The sequence below is a fragment of the Zootoca vivipara genome, chromosome 7 (assembly GCF_965207765.1).
Source record: "Zootoca vivipara chromosome 7, rZooViv2.hap1.1, whole genome shotgun sequence".
NCBI lineage: Eukaryota > Metazoa > Chordata > Lepidosauria > Squamata > Lacertidae > Zootoca > Zootoca vivipara.
Genome location: NC_142590.1, coordinates 15,406,887 through 15,425,352, shown reverse-complemented (window position 1 = coordinate 15,425,352; position 18,466 = coordinate 15,406,887). Strand labels below are relative to the sequence as shown.

Here is an 18,466-nt window from a genome sequence, read left to right as displayed (position 1 = left end):
GGGGTGCTGCCAGCCTGCCCCCTTTCCGCCGCCCTCCACCCGCCGCTTTCCCTCCTGCTGCTGCTGGCTGCAGAGGCACTTCCCTGCAATGCCCTGCAAGTGGCGCAGGGCCGCACCGCACGACGGGGAAGCAGGGGAACCTGAGCGCGCGCCCAGCGCAGCAGCGACGGCGCCGCCCAGCCGGCCGAGCGCCATGAGCCCAGTGGGGGCGAGACTCAGCGGGCTTCCGCGCTCTCCAGCCAGTCAGGCGGCCACCGCCAGCGTGCCTTAGAGCCTCTGCGCCGATTCGAGGGGCTGCTTCGCTTCTCGCACAAGCCAGAGGCGCAAAGCGAGGCGCGCGTGTTCCTTCCCCTCGGTAGCGGCCACACGCCGAGCCTCCAGGCTGGATGAAAATATGCGCCTCTCACTCTCATGTTGGTGAGGAGGCTATGCAATGTCATGTCAAGCATGTCATGCTGCTGGTGGCGGGCCACACACCCCACCGGCCAGAGAGGAAACTGGGTGTCCTCGCTTCCCGCTGGGCCCGCGTCCCCTCGGCGCGTGGATTTACACAGCGCTTCGCGCGCCGCTTCGGCCACCACCACCGCCATTTCAAGCTGCAGCCTCTCGTGGCCATGGAGCTCCCTCCACACTTGAACTGCCGCTGCCTGCTGAGGAATCGGCCTTGGAGGCGCAGGACCAAGCACGGGCCTTTCAGGAGTAAGTTCAGACTTCAAGCGCAAGTTAAGGGGCACATGACAACTAGCTGACTACAGCTGTTGTGTGCAGGTTAAATCACATGTACAAACACAAATATATACTACATATTATTAAGGAACCAAGCATGGAAACGTACCCATTTTGCAGATGGGGGCTCTGAGGCCAATAATTTATATTCCCAAGGAAAGGAAACAAGCCACCACCTTAGTCCTATGGAGAATTAGGTTTGGCTAACTCTGCATAGAATTTAATTGCAACCCTCATATAATACAGGCCCCCTGAATTTTTGTGGTCAAATAAAAAAGTTTGTGGAGGACTGTAGCTCATTGACAGAGCATCTGTTTTACATGCAGATAGGGTTGAGAGATGCTCTTGCCTGAAACCCTGGAGAGTAAGTGTTATCAATACTGAGCTAAATGGACCATTGGTCTCACTCCATATAAGGCAGTTTCCTATATTCCTATCGAAAGTAGGAGGAAATGGAAACCTGTGGTTCTTGCTTGGATCATAGCAAGGTTGATTCTATGCATAAATCCCATCAGCCCCAACCCTTATGGACAACTGTATGGGGAGGTGATAGGAGTTGTAGTCCAACAACACCTGCAGGGCAACAGGTTCCACAGTCCAACTTTAGACAGAAGGGGGTTCTGCATCAGGCCCACTTTTATCAGTGGGTACCCGCAATACACAGGTGGCCTGTGCTGGTCCAATGCAGATCACTGCTTATCCAAATGGATAAATATGTATGTGCAGCCAGCTTTCCTCCTCTTAGGGCAGCTGAGAGAACAGTTGATTGGCCGGGGGGGGTGGCGCCAGAAGGTGATCTCACCTAGGGTGCAAAAAACCCTAGCACCGGCCCTGTGTATACCACATTGGCAGGAATCAGTTGGAATCATTCCTCTGAAATGGGTGGCATGAGTGCAGTTTAAAATAGACTTTTTGGATACAAGCACTACCAAAATCTATGTAACTTACTTTTAAGTAGCTGTGCTTAGTTAGAGCTGCAATCCTGTATCCAGTTACCTGGGAACAAGCCACATTGAGTTAAATGCATAGAATTGCACTGTAGGATCAGGGCGTATGTGTTGTTGTTGTTGTTGTTGTTGTTGTTGTTGTTGTTGTTGTTGTCGTCTTGGCTTTAAATTGCCTCACAACTATTAAGCATTGCTGAAGGTTTTATTCTTCCCATGTTGTGCTGTATGAATTTCATGTGCAATAAACTGTCCACCAGCAAATGTCTTTTCGTATAGATCAGTATTCCACAACCTGAGGTCCTCAGATATTGTTGAACTACAACCCACATATCCCCAAGTCAGCATGACCAATGGTCAGGGATAATGAGAGCTGTAGTCAAACAAAAACTCAGGATGAAAAGTTGAAGGAGGTTGGTTTAGGTTTATTAAATTTATTGCTTCCCACTGCAAAATGTCCCAAAGTGATTCACAAACAGGGCACAAATACAATAATTTTAAAAAATTATACATTGGCATGTTAAAAACATACAAACATCCAATTATTGGTAAAGCTCAAATGCCTCTCATCAAACCAACTATAGAGTTGATGCCCTTCAATGGATGCACATGAAAGCTAAGTCACAATGCAGAGTGCAAGCTGCTGTTTCTAGAGACCCTGGGAAATGACACCTCAGGCGACTCACATTAACAAATGTTTAACAAGCCATTCTCAAAACACAAAGTAAGGACTGATTAGCCAGGAGTAGGCACTAGAAAATAACTATCCTGATAAACAGGGGCAGTGTGAGCATATGCTGTCAGGACAATGGACCCTTTGCTGATCTTGAAGCCTAACTTTACCACCTTCTGAAGCCATTTCTGGAGGTCGAAGCAAAGGACTGGCTGGTATTCACTGTACAGTGGTGCCTCGCTAGACGAATGCCCTATAAGACGAATTTTTTGCTTAATGAAGAGATTTTATGAGCGGAGGTTGCCTCACTAGACAAATTCGTTTTGTGAAAAATTCATCTAGTGAATCGCGGTTTCCCATAGGAATGCATTGAAATTCAATTAATGCGTTCCTATGGGGGGGGGAATCAATGCATTCCTATGGGATTCGCTAGACGAATTTTTCGCAAAACGAATTGACTTACAGAAGGAATTCATCTTGCGAGGAACCACTGTACTTGCTGCTTATATTCTCTCTCTCTCTGCCCCCCCCCGCCATTCCAGTGCAGTCCTTCTTCAACAAGCAACAGCTGGAAATTACCACTGACGCTCCAAATTGCAGTGAGGGATCCCCAGCCGCTGCCAACTGAGCTGATGCTCTCCAAAAAGCAGGCAGCTTAGGACATGTTTCCATGCTTTCCTCATTATAAGGCTGCGTGTTGGTGAAAAGGCAACTGCCTTTTTACAGGAACAAATTAAGCCTTACAAGCCTCATAATTTCTAATTGCAAACATTTGTCTTGCTTTGTTTCCTTTGGGCACCCATCTCTTCCCCTGCTCCCCCAGTCTTCATTCTGGCACACAGACCAACTTTGAAAAGCAAACTAGAAGCATCTTTTGCTTTCAGCAGTTGGTGGGGTGGGACAGGAGAGAGACTGGTTGTCAGAATGCCGTCTAGTAGTATAATGCACTGGAGAGCCATGTTACTGCCTTGTAAAACAGTGAAGCCTTCCTATTACTGGTTAATTAAAAGGCCAAAGTAAGGACACACTTTTATAACCTCTTTTAAAGATATGTTCACAATGCATGTTATCAGGAAAAACTTCAAAGGTGCATAGTGCTCCCCCCCCCCCAACCGCCCACAGTATAAGCTTTTACTTGAAAACATGCTCAGAATCAATGGCAGGCTGTTGGCACTGAGCCTTCCTGAACTTGGGAATTAACTAAACTATTTTAATAAACATATGAAAAGCCATGTTGCTTCTAAATAAAACGGAGCTTTAAAATGCTACTAGGGTACTCAGAAATGTCCCAGTGAGTTCATTGAGACTTACTTCCAGTTAACTTGGTATAGTAGGGTGTGTGGAAGCTCAGGTTTGTGGCCCAAATATGGTCCTCCAGGCCCCTCTTATTGGACCGCATAACTCTCCCCAGTCCACACTGTTAGAGTTGTTGCAAATCTGGACCATGTGCAGAGTAGAAATGAATTTGCTCTCCACCACAGGAATGAGTTACAAAACATTGCAGAACAGTCTTAAAATAGTTACAGATGAACATTGCAAGATACAATGTAGCACATTGCTCTTAACCAAGCAAGCAATGTGGTCCCATCTTTTTTAAGTCCTTAAAACAGTTCAATAACTTTCCTCTCTCTGATCCCAGAGAGAGATCCTATGCAAGTACAGTAGTACCTCGACTTACAAAGGCGATCCGTTCCGCGGCACTCTTTGGAAGTTGAAACCTTCAGAAGTCAAAGCATCCATTTTGCGCATGCACACGTGCGATTTTGCGCATGCGCAGACCACGCACACAGCGAAAATACTTCTGGGTTAGCGGACTTTGGAAGTCGAAACCTTCGGAAGTCGAGGCATTCGTAAGTCGAGGAACCACTGTATCTTGCTTGATCATCATCAAGCTTAGCTTCTACTACTGCTACTGCTGGCTTTATCACTGAGAAAAACAATTTGTTCTCAGGTTTCACTTTCCTGAAGAGAAATTGTGGCTTGGGTATCCAGCTATGAATCATTAATTAGCCTAAAGACTGAAATGGAAAATCTTCAACCTTTTCTCCCACATTTGCCAGTGAAACCTCCTGCTTAATACAAACTTCTCTGCTTTACAAATGCAAACCTTTACATAAGTTATTCAACTTCAGTGTCTATAAACATTACATTTTATGCATATTAAATCTATATATACATAAATGTAAAAGGTCCATGTTTGTACTCGATGACCTGTCTCCAAAACCGCTTGACCGATTGCATTAAAATTTGGACACAACGTTCCAGTTCAATATGCAAGTGTTTGCATAAACTTAGATTGTGACACCTGTCACAGGTAAAAATATGATTTTGTGAAAAAAATAGCTCCCTCCAGTGGACGTCAAAGGAACAGATGCCATTTGTGTAGTACCAACACACCCCACACACACCCTCCTCCTCCTACCTCACCAGGCCGGCCCCTCCCCCACCACCGACGCCACCTCCATAGCCAGGCGGGGCCTCCAGACCCACGCCAGGTCCCGAAACCGCCTCAGCCGCCTCCAATGACAGCACGAGAGGCAGCCAGGCTGGACCCTGCCACCACCGACACCCACGCCGCCTCTACATCCAGGCCGGGTCTCGAGATCCAGGCCAGACTTCCAGACCCACGCCAGCTCACGAAGCTGCCTCAGCCACCTCCGACAATGGCACAAGAGGCAGCCAGGTGGACACTGCCACCACTGCTACCCACGCCACCTCCACATCCAGGCCAGGTCTCGAGACCCAGGCCAGACCTCCAGACCCACGCCAGCTCATGAAGCCACCTCAGCTGTCTCCAATGACGGCACGAGCGGCAGGGAAGCCGGACCCCTTCATCAACACTGACGCCACCTCCACACCCAGGCTGGGCCTCGAGAGCCAGACTGGCCCTCCAGACCCAGGCCATGCCCTGAAACTAGCTCTGCCGTGGGGCAAGCGGGAGACCCTCCCCAACATGACCAACAGGTACCCCCTCACCTACCGGGGGGGACCCGCACAGACCCTCCCCAAACTACGAGTACGTTATATTGGGGGGGGGGGGACAGACAGGGGTCGGGGTCACATCCTCCCCCTATCCTGGGAAACTGGACCCCTGACTGAGCCACAGCAACGCGTGGCTGGGTACAGCTAGTATCATGTATTTAACACACACACCCTCACTGGCCCCACTATGCCTCTTGGGTATTTTTACTTAGAGTCTGATAATACTTGTTTGCTTGGATGGGTGGGGGATAGAGAGTGTGTGGAAACTAATCTGTGATACAGATGCAATATTTACATCCCTTGTTGCAACCCTTTTTGCCTCTGGCTCTATTACCCTCTCCCAACAGGGCTGCTTTTTGTTCTGATCAGAAAGCTTCCCTGCTTTGTAAAATTTTCAGGCACGAGAGGGTCATTTTATGCTTTGTGTAGGGAGGTGTGTAAATGCTTTGTATTCTTTAAAGGTTACACTGTCTCCATCTAGTGTTATGCAATGTGACTTTGGTTGGTTTGCGAACACTATTTCTGCAAAATTATGAGTGCCATAGGATGGGATGTTTATTTATTTATTGTTTTTATGGGTGGATCAATGCAACATTCCCATACAACCCTCAGTGGCCAGTGGACCTGATTGCTTTGTGTGACTTAAAACACGGGTGGGGAACCTTTTGCAAGCCAAGTGCCACATTTCCATCTAGGGAAACTAGGGGGGGGGCAGTGTATGCCAGCAGCAAAAGTGGGTGGAGCAATGAATGTAACTTTTACCTTTGTACAGCAGGCTGATTTCGCCACACACACATCCCTCTCTACCCTCCATCCAGACAAGCAAGAAGCATTATTAGAGCACAAGGATGCATTCTAACTAGGCAAAACCACTCATGGAGGATGCAGTGCAGAGCCAGTAAGTGCTGTGGCATAGCCAGGATTGGGGGGGGGCAGGCTTTTGTTACGGGAGCAGAACCTCCAATTTGTTTTGATTTTTACTGTTTTTTTACTGATTTTTACTGATTTAGGGAGGCAGCTCCCCCCCCCGCCCCCGTTTGCTACACCCATGCTGGCTGTGGAGGGGCTATGATCTGGAAAGAGTCCCAAGGGTCTGATGGACAGGCCTCAAGAAGCATATTTGGCTCCCAGGCCTTAAGTTCCTCACCTTTGCCAGAGAGAGAGAGAGAGAGACCCCACAACACACACCCTTTTTGTCTTCTTTTGAGGAATCTGAGCATCCCTGATACAAGAGACTTAACTTTTTCCAGAACCTCCTGCCTTGTATATGGAAAGTCTTGTATTATTTACAGAGTGAATTGAGACAGGTCTGGCTCTAACTTCCCAAATACAGTTGTTTGCTCCTGGTGACATCATTTCTATATAAGGCCAAGAGCTTCAGCTACAAGCCTCAGCACCACACATGTCTCGCATGATTTCAGTTGCCTGTCCTGCATCTGTTCCAGAAGAATGCAATCCAAAGAAGAAATGGAGAAAGGTAATTAAGAACCAAACATTTGTATGCGTCTGCCTAAACAAAAATTAACATTCCCTCAAAGCTTGTTCTTCTGACAGCTAATACTGATTATTAATGAGGCTGCCATTTGCATTTCACAATGAAATTCTCCGCTGCAGAATTGACTGGATAATTAGTGTGATTTAGAGCTGCTCCAATGCTATGGGTGTCCTGCATAGGAGGAACATGAAAACCGTGTACAGAGAGAGAGATGCAGGGCCAGCCCCAGAGCTTTTGCTGCCTGAGGTAAAGTATGAGGTGTCCCTCTCCCACATTCCATGTTCAGAAGCCAACCAGACCAGAAGCTGAATCAACACTGTGGGTGGGATAGCATCCTCTGCTGTGCATGAAGTCAGCATGCTAGTTTAGAGGATGCACCTTGGCTGGGGGTGAATTAGGAATGGCTAGAGGACTTCAGTTGGTGTGAAGCTGGTTTGCGATACAATGAATGAAACAGTAGTATCGTATAACAATGTACAGAATACATATGCATTTTGGATAACATCGTGTGAACAAAGATTAAAAACCCAGCACTGTAAACCCAGTGAGTTTACCATAAGTGGGAGTGCAAACATAGCCATGTAGTCCAACGTCACATTGTTGTCCAGAGTGCAAAACATTGCAGTGGTTAACCTTACTAACTACTTTGCAATACAACTGATTGATTTTCTGATTTCATCAGGGTTGGCAGCCACTCATTGATTGTGAATTGGATGCAGGAAAGAAAAGAGAAAAATTAAGAATGCACTGTCAGGGCTTTTACTGTGCAACGTCTGGATGTTTTTAATGATTTTTTAATGTTCTGTTGACAGGCATACGAAAAGCAGTGCAAAATGCAGAGATGATAAGACATCCCTGCAGGATTTACATAAGGGGGGGGGAGAGAGAGATCATTTTCTATAGCACAGAACACAATGTAAGCACAACAGCAAAATTCAGCAGAATTATTTTTGCAAAACACAGGCGTGTTTCTTGTGTTTGGTTTCTAAGATGTTGTCGTAAATCAAATTTCAGGAGAAGCTTTTCTTTTTAATTCAGGCACAAATGTGAAGGAAGGTGTTGCCTTCGCAAGCGTGTGGGTTTCCAAAATAACCGGATTCCTTTTTGCCTAGCCCAGGAATCTGTGTGCAGCTGGTTCAGCACTCCTTGTGGCTTGAACAAATGGAGCACTGCTGCTGTGAAGGCGCATAGAGCACATTCAGACACAGGACTTCCCTGTGGAAAAGACTACAGCTTAGTGGTAGAGGAACTGCTTTGCATGCAAAAGGTCCTAGGTCCGATCCTCAAGCAGGGCTGGGAGCTGTCCTGTCCTAGAAACTCCTGCTAGTCCTTGCCTTGACTGGGCACTGCCGACACTGCTACGCCACTGGTGGGCAAGGGTGGCAAGGGGAGGTGAAAGTGTGTGAATGCTACTTCACTTCTTCAACAGCCGGTGACAGCACCTTGGCAGAAGTTGTGACCATAAACCTTTGACCAGAATACTGAATTGTGACCTTGTGTCCTATTGCAAGTAAAATTCCCCATTCAAAGCATCTTCTGGATTTTGCAAGGACAGCAGCCAATTGCCATTTTTCATTTGCTGCTCAGGCTACCCTGGTGTGCAGCTTACATGCAATATATTGGGGAATATCTTTGGAGAAGGGCCATAGCTTAGTGGCCCTTCCAGCTTTTATTTCCCAGCATCTCCTGGTAGGGAGAAAGCCTCCTGTCTGAAACCCCAGAGAACTGCTGCCAGAATGTGGGCTCGCCATTTCCATGGCTGATGCGCATCAGCATGGGATGTTCTAAAACTCATTGTGATTAGAGAAAACTTCACCAGTCTCAATTGCATCAGTCTGGATTGAAACATCAAGGTGGTCCTAGTTCTTTCTTGTACACCTCAGTTTTCTGCTTTGGCTGCCTTCCTCCTTATCTGTTTACCTCCTCCCTCCTCTTCATTCAACCTGCTGCCCTTGATTCCTGAAGGGGCACTGCTAATTATACAGTAGCATTCAATTAGAAATATGATTGCCCTGTTCAATTAGGCATGCTGGTTTACCGGCTATTGTTTGCATTTTTTTAAAAAAAAAGCACATGAAGGAACATTGCCTTGGTTTAACAGTGTCACAGAGTGCATTTATTAATTGACAGCCACTTGAAATGCCATCTTGATTGTTGGTTAGACCGCTACTTGGTTTTCCTCCAATAACTCCAGCCTCTCGCTGTCTTTCGACTATTAAACCATGCGGCCATTGCTATCACAACACAATATGGCAATAGGGGGTGGAAGGGAAACCAGTTGTAGGAGAAGCTTTCTGTAGATGGCAGCACACTTAAGAACAACACTTTCTACACTCCTTCAGCCATATTAGATTGGCTCCAGTGCCACATCAGCAAAGACAATAATTATCATTGCAGTCACAGCCTGCTAGAGCTTAATGTTAAAGAAGGCTACTGTGAAGCATTTTATTCTGATGTACTATATTCTATTTTATTTTATTTTCAGCTGTCTAGGGAACTTCCAGATGAAAAGGCAATATAGAAAACTGTCTATCCTCACCAGGGGCTGCTGATTTCAATGGATCTACTCAGAATATGGCTTATACCACCACTGTTGCTATTCTTAAAGGAGGAAACGGTCCTGTGCATTTAATGCATGGCAAACTTTCTCCCTGAGAAGTTAAGCATAAGGATTTGTGGCAACCACAGTCTTTGAGGATTCTAACACAGACAGCCCATTTGAAATAATTTATGCAGAAGCTAGTTTTATTGATTTCAAGCCTCCATGTATAGACCCTTAGAAATGAAGCCAGGGTGGAAACATTCTTTCAAATGTCTGTCACATCAGAACCTCTTTAACGCTTGCTCTTTCCTCACTGTAATGTTGTTAAAGAAATTGCCTGGAAAAACTGGATCATTAAAACCAAATCCAACAAACGACGCTGTATATAAAAACGCAACAAGGAGTTTTTTAAACTTTTCGAATGGCAGAAGTAACTGTTGGATCTCACTCTGGAGCATTGACGAGATGGAAGTTTTAAATCCTCCTGTCAAAAGATGGTCACGATTAAAAACCACTAAGTTTACTTGCAGCATCCATCTCTGCTTCCGTAACGTTAACTTTAGTCTTTTCAAGCACTCAGGTTGTGAGGAATAACTGGAACAATGTGTGTGTTGGTGAGGGGGAAGTATGAAAATTTATTTTGCCCCCTTCACTCTTCATCATGTTCAGAGGTGAGCATTGCTGGTTATATAGCCAAAACAGCAAATCTCTCGCATGGGAGGGAAGTATCAACAGGCTTGTGGAAACCCCAAGGTTTGGGAAATTATTTTTAAAAAAATATTTGAAAGGGGGAGGAATCCCCAAACAGCTCAGTGGGGACAGAACAGTCAAAGAATTCTAGCTGACTGTTGCAGACAGGGCAGGGTCAGAATATGCAAGAAAAGGCATGGTTGAAGAAGAGCACTCCAGACTGGGACATTTCCTATAGGATCTACTTGTAGAATTAGCTTATTAGCAGGAAAATGAAATTCTAGTTGCTCAGCTAGCAAGCTGAGGTTGTGTTCAGGTGCTTACTATGAACTAATATTAGACGGGTGCCATATCTCTTGCCTTTTCGGCACTTACTGATACCCTCCTCTTCCAATAGAGCTGTCTCCCAGATGCATCTGTATTGGGAATTTCACTTAATTATTTGATCCAGTGCTTTTCTTCTAGGAAAAAAGGTGCTAGCACTCACCATGAGGTTGTTACGGTAAGTGCCACACTTTTAACCAGTGCTTTTCTTCTAGAACCGCCTCTCCCCATCATGATAAACCGCCCCTTCATCGTGTGCCCTTCTTCGTGTGCCTCCTCCACGTGAGATCCAGAGGGTGACAACATGAGACAGCGCCTTTTCTGTAATGGCTCCCTGTTTGTGGAATGCTTTCCCCATGGAGCTTCTCCTGACACCTTCATTATATATTTTCAGGTGCCAGGTGAAAACAGTCCTCTTCAACCAGGCCTTTGGCTGATTAATATCCTACAGCCTTTAAAATGTATCTTTGGGAAGGGGGGGGTATTGTTTTGGTTTAATTATTTACTTGTGTTTTATCTTGGATTTTATTCAGTGAACTGCCCTTAGATCTTGGGATGAAGGGTGGTATATAAATTTAATAAATAAAATTAATAAATTTGGGGGAGGGGTGCCAGTACTGCATACCCTTGAGAACCCCCACCAAAAAAATAACTGTTTTAATCTAACATTTGTGGAAAGGTGGGGTATAAATTTTAACAACAGCAACATTAACTAGATGACATAGTATGTATTGCTATATTATCCACATTTTCTTTATGTTCCACCTTTCTGTTATAACTTAGGGCAGCATGTATGGTTATCTCCCCCATTACCTTCATTTTATACTCACAGCAAGTCTGTGAGGTGGGTTAGACTGGGAGATAGCAGTAGCATAACTGGAGAGGGCAGCAGTAAAAATACAATGAAAACCAGTAATACAATTAAAAATACAATCAAAAATCACACTGCATCTAGCACAGCAGATTTACAATGGTTACAATGGGCAGAAAAATAATTACATGGTCCCTCAAGACCCTCAGCTGTGTTCATGTGGTCCATGGGTGGGGGAAATGTTGGGACCCACTGGTCTATAGTGACCGGCAGTGACTCTTCAGAGTTTCAGACAAGGAATCTTCCCCAGCCCTACCTGGAGATGCCAGGGACAAAACTTGAGACCTTTTGCATGGAAAGCAGATGCGCTGCCACTGAGCCATGGGCTCCCTCCCTTCTTTAATTTGTAAAACACCTAGTTGTAGGTGCTATATAAATAGAAAGAGCAGAGCAGCAGATGTGGCTAAGAGGGAACGCACTCATTTTGCAACTGACAAAATGCCTTGCCACCTCATAGACAGCAGAGATAAGTTACTTTCTCCATAGACTTAGCCAAGACCCTGACAAAGAAAATGACCGCGGTTTGACACTGCCAATTTTTGTAAGTGGCTCCTTAGGAATTGCATCTTCTACGAGCTTCTCTTAGCTTTCGTTTCTTGGACTGAGTCAGGAAACATTAAGCTTGGAGATACATCACCCCAACTCAAAAAATAAACGTATAATCTCTTTTCAAACTCCATTGTGGCCACTTTCAAACGGGGGGGGGGGGGGCATCATTAAACCACTATCCTTTCATCCCTGTTGCCGCAATTAACTGTGAGCTGTCAGTAGGCAAAGCACTTTTCCTGTGGCTAAGAGAGGATTCAAATTTCATATTTAAAAAGCTCCTCTAATGAAGGAAGCAGAACAGTAAGAGGATTATCTCTTTCAGATCTAATACAGAAAGGCTGGAGGGCACTTTGATTTGTTTTTCCAAAGGCCCTCAACCTCCAATGCCTCGATGCATTATTTTGCCCTATTATTTATGGCGGCACTTTTAGCCTAAGACCGGATTCTGTACACATTTAATGAACTGGGGTCAGAAATGAAGGGACACTTTCCTCATAACCCCTACTTCAAGAGCAGATCTTCTGGAATATTTTGATTCTAAAAACTAATTTGCTGCACGTTCCAAAGATGAATGCTAGGAATTCTGAGTGGGAGAATGCTTTTACATTCATGCCATGCTTTTGGGCATGGGTGGCTTTTTCCGCCCATCTCTTCCCACAGTTCCAAAGACAAGTGATGTACAGTAAATGCAGGGAGCAGGGCTGTCCTGAGACATTTTGTTGCCTTAAGCAAAGAACACACGTACACATACACACACACACACCAATTTTCACACACAGAAGCTCAACAGAATCTTCCACTGCACCTGTAGGCAACAGACTAGCTCATGGGGCACAGGGCAGGGCACAGTGACCTCCAATATCTAGCCAATGCTCTGCCGCTCAGCATCTCAGGCCTCTCTATGTTTCAAGGTAGGGTTGGCACCTGTAAGGAGATATGTGCAGTTCGTATCTGCCATGCAGGAGCCACCCATCTCGCCCTTGGGATGAGGTCTGGATTGAAGAACAGAGAGCCCTATATGGTTGTCCTCTTGAGTCATGGTGTTCCTCAGTGAAGCTAGTCCAAGCAGATGAGAGAAAACACCCTTCCTTAACCAGATGTTAGCCTCGCTCAACGAACTTTGTTTCCTTTCCAGAACTTGATGCACTTGAACATCAGGAACGCTGCATGAACACTGGAGGACTTGGCCAAGGTGTGCCTTGGGGTGGAGGAGTTACAGCTAGACTTCTCACTGTGGGCAGTCATGAGGGAAACAGTCATGAGGGCATTCATGAGGGAAACAGCCAAGGATGGGCAGTCCAAGATTAGCTCAGCCTATGCCAGGCTAACAGGTTGTTCACCCTGAAGATCCGTGGCATTACAGAACCAGTGCATGGAGACTGTGGGCTGCCCAGATGACAAGACCCCCCCCCCCAACCGACCTCACAGATGTAGTCTAAAGGAAAGCAGAGTGATACGTTTGACCCCAGCTTGGCTGCCAGAGTTGCCAAAAGGATGCAAATAAGGTGCAATCCAACCATCTTGGGGACTCTCACTCTATAGGACTACCAGTTTAAATATAAAGCTTCTGGGGAGCTATCTTGGAGTTTTCTATTGCAGAATACTGCAAGAAATGAAGTTGGCTGTCGTTTCTTTGACAAATGATGCAAGAAAATGAATAAACAACACTGATGCAGCTTGGTTCAATCCAGTGCTGACAGTCGACATGCATAACCAGTTGCGATGACATCCACAGTGTCATGTTATTGTTGCCGAGTTTCTAGGGCAGTTCACAGTTCCAAGAGGACATCCTGCCCTTCTTTATTTGGTTGCTGAACAAGATGAAGGATGACAATTCTGGAAACTCAAAGCGAAGATTTTCGCAGGGAACTGCTGTTTCCTTAATGGTCTGGGTAATTATTATTCAACCTTCTCTCTCAAGGTATCTGGAGAGATCAGAGCTGCTGATGCCAGAGGCAGCTAAGGATAATACTTCTCAGCGCTGGCCCTTCCGCAAGGATATGTCTATGGAAATAATCCACCTTCCCTTCAGTGGGATTGTTTGCCATTAAATATACATGCAAGGCCTTGCCTCCTTCTTGATTAGACAAGGCAATTTAACATTATGTTTTTCATTGCAGAGACGCAAACACCAGCATCTCATCTGGCCCCGCAGTACGATCAAACAACTGATGTAAAAAATATTTTTTTAAAAAAATCAAGGACCTTGACCAGGTATTTGAGCCGTACCTCTCTTCTGTAGAGTTTTCATTTGCTCTTTGAAAAGAGCACCCTGACATCTCTCTCGTTTGAAAAGCCACGTGAAATATTCCCTCTTTCTCCCCCACCCCTTCCCCACACATTGTGCTTACGTTGGATCAGCAAGAGTTGCAAGCACAGAGTGCCACACCAACATTTGCAAGGATTTGCTGCAGGCTTCTCATCCATTTCCAGTGACTTAAGCATTTCTTCACTTCTAGGGTGGTGAGCCCACCGTTTTTTAAATGGCAGGTCTCAGAAAGTGAGCAGGAAACCAGAACAATGCCGATTACCAGAATCATCGCTAAATGAACATAGCAGAATGAAACCGACAAGGTCAGCAAGGTTTAGGGGTATATGCCAAAAGCAAAGTATAGGCCGAAGACAATGAAATTTTCAGGCTGCAGAGGACAATTGAGCAAGATGCCCTTTGTGCATCACCACCCCAATTCTTGGCATCACTGTCACCCTTCCAGTGTTGCTCCACGTGGCTTGCCAGCCATACATAAGAAAGGGATCTAGGGGTCTTTGTAGACCACCAGCTTAACACAGGTCAACAGTGTGCTGCAGTAGCAAAAAGAAGAAGCTAATGCTATTTTTGGCTGCATCAACAGAAGTATAGTGTCCCTACCAAGGGAAGTATAGTACCACTCTATTCTGCCTTGGTCAGACCATACCTGGAATATAGTGTCCCATTTGGGGCACCACAATTTAAGAAGGATATTATCAAGATGGAACATGTGAAGAGGAGGGCAACCAAGATGATCAAGCAAACCAAGCCTTAAAAGGAATGGTTGAGGGAGCTGTGTATGTTTAGTCTGGAAAAGAGGAGAGGAAGAGGAGATATAATAGCCAGTTGAATTGCTTTTGGTTTTCATCTCCATGACATACTGGCTTCTGAAATTTATCTGCTGTCACCTTTTCTTTTTTAACATTTTAATCATATGAAAACAAGGTGTTATGAGCATTATTTTAACGGAAAGGTAAGTTATAAATATTTTTTATCATCTAACTTCCAATAACTGGATTTTGAAACTTTTATTTTTTTATGAGCACAACTGAGTCAGTTGCCTTGGAATCAGAAAGTTTCAGCTTTACGATAGCTATGGTCAGGGTCTCCAACAATGAGCTGCAAAATCTGAATTTAAAAAACATAGTGAGAGAGAGAGAGACATAGTAGACAACATGTTGTAGCTGGTGTTAGCTAATGGAGAACTAGACCCTTGATATGCAGTGATAAATGCCATTGTGGTTCTGAAAACTATCTGTCAGACTTGAGCTCCTTCCCCTAAGAAAAGCATTTATGCTCCTTAGGTTTCAGCAAGTGCCCTCTGCTGTTTTAGATTGGTGCTATCAGCATGTTACTCTTTATTCAGCATTAGTGCATCTGTGGCAAGGGTGTCATAGCAGAGGATACCCTTCAAAGTGATCTCATCCTAAGCTCCAAAGGTGCTTGGTGCAAATTTCTGTCCAAGCCACATTCTGCAAGGTGGAGAGACATGCTGCTGTTCGCATGCAAATTGGATTGGATGGGAACTTCTGGGCTGGCAGAAGATGTTTTTTTAAGGCCAGTATTGCAAAGAAGTGCATTTGTAGGGGAGCAGCTGGGTAAGCATTGTGGTAGTACACGGTGAAGGGTGTGGGGAATGTTGCTTCAGTGGTAGAGGTTATGCTTTCCATACAGAAGATCCCAGGTTCAAACTGCAGCATGTCTGGTTTAAAAGATCAGGTAGCATCTGATGGGAAAGGTATCTTTCTGAGACCCCTGGAGAAATGCTACCAACGATCCTATGCCAGATGGAAAAATCACCTAACCTGGCAGGAGACTGCTTCCTGTAATCCTATGACAGGAGCGGGGAACCTTTGTCACTGAATTACAACTTCCAAGGGTGATGGGTGCTGTGGTTCAGCAATCCCTGGAGACCAAAGGTTCCCCCCACCTGCCCTATGGAGTACCTGGCCACTGAAAACACTGGTGGTGGGAGAGGACAAAGTTAATTTAAACTTGCTAGTGTTGGGTGCAGAAAGTTGGGTGTTTCTTCACTCATCATGATGAAAAGGCTGCTAGTCAGCCGTGGCCCATCTCAGCCACATAGCTGACATAGTACAACCAACAAGAAAAGACTCCCAGCTATAAAAAGTTGTGGAAAGCATTTGGGGAAGTGCAATATATTCCTCCACCAGAATTGCTCCCCTGTGAAAAGACACCTAGATCCCGCATGATTAGTCACTGCATCCATTAATGGATTTCTGTACACTGACCATGTGGAAATACACATTTTGCCACCTGCAGCCTCGCTTACTGGAGTCATGTGGCCCCAGCAGTGGTGGCAGGGGTGGGCAGAGTTCCGTGGGGGCATTGCCCAATGGGATACCACCACCCAAAGCGGCGGCCCTATTCAGGCATTCATACATAAAGAGTAAAAGCAACATGGAACCAAGGAAGGGAGCCATGCTGAGTAGTCCATTCACTGAGTAGATCCCTGCCCCAGGGCCGTCTTAAGCATATCTGGCGCCCTGGTGCCGTGGTGCGAAGATCCCTCCGGTGCCCCCCCTCCCTGTTTCCCAGCGCAGCTGTCTGGCGGGCGCAGCGTGGCGCCCCCCTGGCGCTCAGCACCCTGGTGCCCTGCACCACCCAGCCTTGCCATAGGGCCGGCCCTGCCCTGCATGTCTGCATGTACAGCAGAAATGTCTGCATGAAGGACTCGTATATGGAAATGCCCTCTCCCTGCAGACACTTGCCCTGTACTCATAGAGAGCAGAAGGCATTCCTCATTTGGGAGGCAGGGCTACTTGGCAGAGCGCGTAACGTGTTGTTTCACTCATAAACCCAATACCTGAATAGGACTAGTGCAATATTAGACATGTGTACTCAGAAGCAAGCCCTTCTGAATTCAGCAGGCCTTACTCCCAAGTATGTTTATGCAGGATTTCAGCCTAAGAGTGGCTTCATATGGCCATAGGATGGTTAAGAAATGTGGGTATTTTGCATCCTGAACATGATCAAAACCATATTATAAAGGAGACAGGGATATGTATAAGCTGCTTAGAAAGAATATTAGAATGAAAAGGTGATAATCCTATTTAATAGTTGTGGGTTGTTGTTGTTTTTCTAAGATGAAAACTTCAATTAACAGGGAAAGCTAAATTATACAGGGGCATGGGGAAATGTTAATTTTTTAAAATAAAAAAACCATGTAAAACGAGCTTGTCATTTCCTGCAGGGAGTGGGGGTGGGGGGGACCAGACAAAAATAAGTGAAGTTTGATCTGTTTTGCTGTACTGTTTCATCTGAAAAACACAGACGGAAATCTTGCTGACAGATTCAGGGCACACCTTCCAGCAGTTAAAAGTGGTGAGTACTCCACAATGATGCTTCCCATTTTCTTCCATGCAGTTAATGACTTGCATGACCTCTCCGTCTACACCTCCTGAAAAAGGATTCCAAGACACCTTGCAAACCAAACCAGTGTGCCCTTTTCCCAGTCCCACCTCTGCTGAGCGGCACAGCAACTCAAACTTTCCTCGATCTCTTTTTTTATTGCCTCTTAATTTGTTTCCCAGCCTCTAATCCTGCTTTACCTGTTTCTCTTCTGTTTTAAAAAAATTAACGCTACCCTGCATGCGACACAGCAACAACTGTTTGCTTTGCTTTTTTTTTTTTGCTCTTTCAATCCTGCAAATAAGTGAGACGGAAAGCTTCATTAAAATGCAAGTGTACACCTGATAATGACTCCAGTCACCAGCTAATTTAACCCTGTAACCTTAGAAGAGCAGGTGGAAGCAATCTGGAGAATGACAAAGATGGGGGCTTATAGGTTATGCCCAGTGCTATTTTTCTAGAAGAAAAGGTGCTGGAACTCACCATGAAAGCCTCCCTTGTTCTCTTGTAATGGCAATGGTGCCCACTTGAGAGATGCTGGAACTGAGTCCCAACTGGAAAAAGAATCCCTGGTTATACCTCCCTATCCTACAGTAGTGATTCCCAACTTCTGTGTTGTGAGAAAACTGTTCATGTGCTTTTAGGAATGCCTTCGTTAAATCATTGCCCATCAAAGCAAGTGTGGTGTAGTGGTTAGCAGAGGAAGTTCATCCATTAAGGCAATTGGGGCACTGGCCCACCAACCTCAGCCTGTGCTCAGCAAGCCCCTACCTACCTGCCCTCTTCCTTACAAACAGTTGGAGATGTGTGTGGTTGCACTTACTGCTGGTCTCCCTGCCTTCCGCCCTGCCCTACCAGTCCTAATGGGCATCAGCCACCACTGGAGGTTAGAACAAGGTATTCTAACCTTGTATTCTCCCAGGGCAATATCCACTCTTCCTTGGCCCTGGTCTGAACCCTCCTCAAGTGCTGGAATTGTCATTTTACTCCTTTTACTGCCTGGATAGCTCAGCTGGTTAGAGCAGGCATCCCCAAACTGTGGCCCTCCAG

General features: G+C 45.7%; 2 long non-coding RNA genes across 2 annotated transcripts in view; both read left to right on the top strand.

Moving 5' to 3' along the window:
* Positions 1 to 18,466, top strand: part of LOC148684988 (uncharacterized) — a 106,191-nt gene that overhangs the window by 19,250 nt on the left and 68,475 nt on the right. Inside the window, exons 2-3 of the long non-coding RNA XR_015950951.1 lie at positions 12,932 to 15,017; positions 17,339 to 17,389. This is a non-coding gene — a long non-coding RNA (uncharacterized LOC148684988). The remainder of the gene's footprint in view (positions 1 to 12,931; positions 15,018 to 17,338; positions 17,390 to 18,466) is intronic.
* Positions 5,433 to 9,762, top strand: LOC148684989 (uncharacterized). The gene is made up of 2 exons (XR_015950952.1): positions 5,433 to 6,802; positions 9,306 to 9,762. It is a non-coding gene; the product is annotated as an uncharacterized LOC148684989 (long non-coding RNA).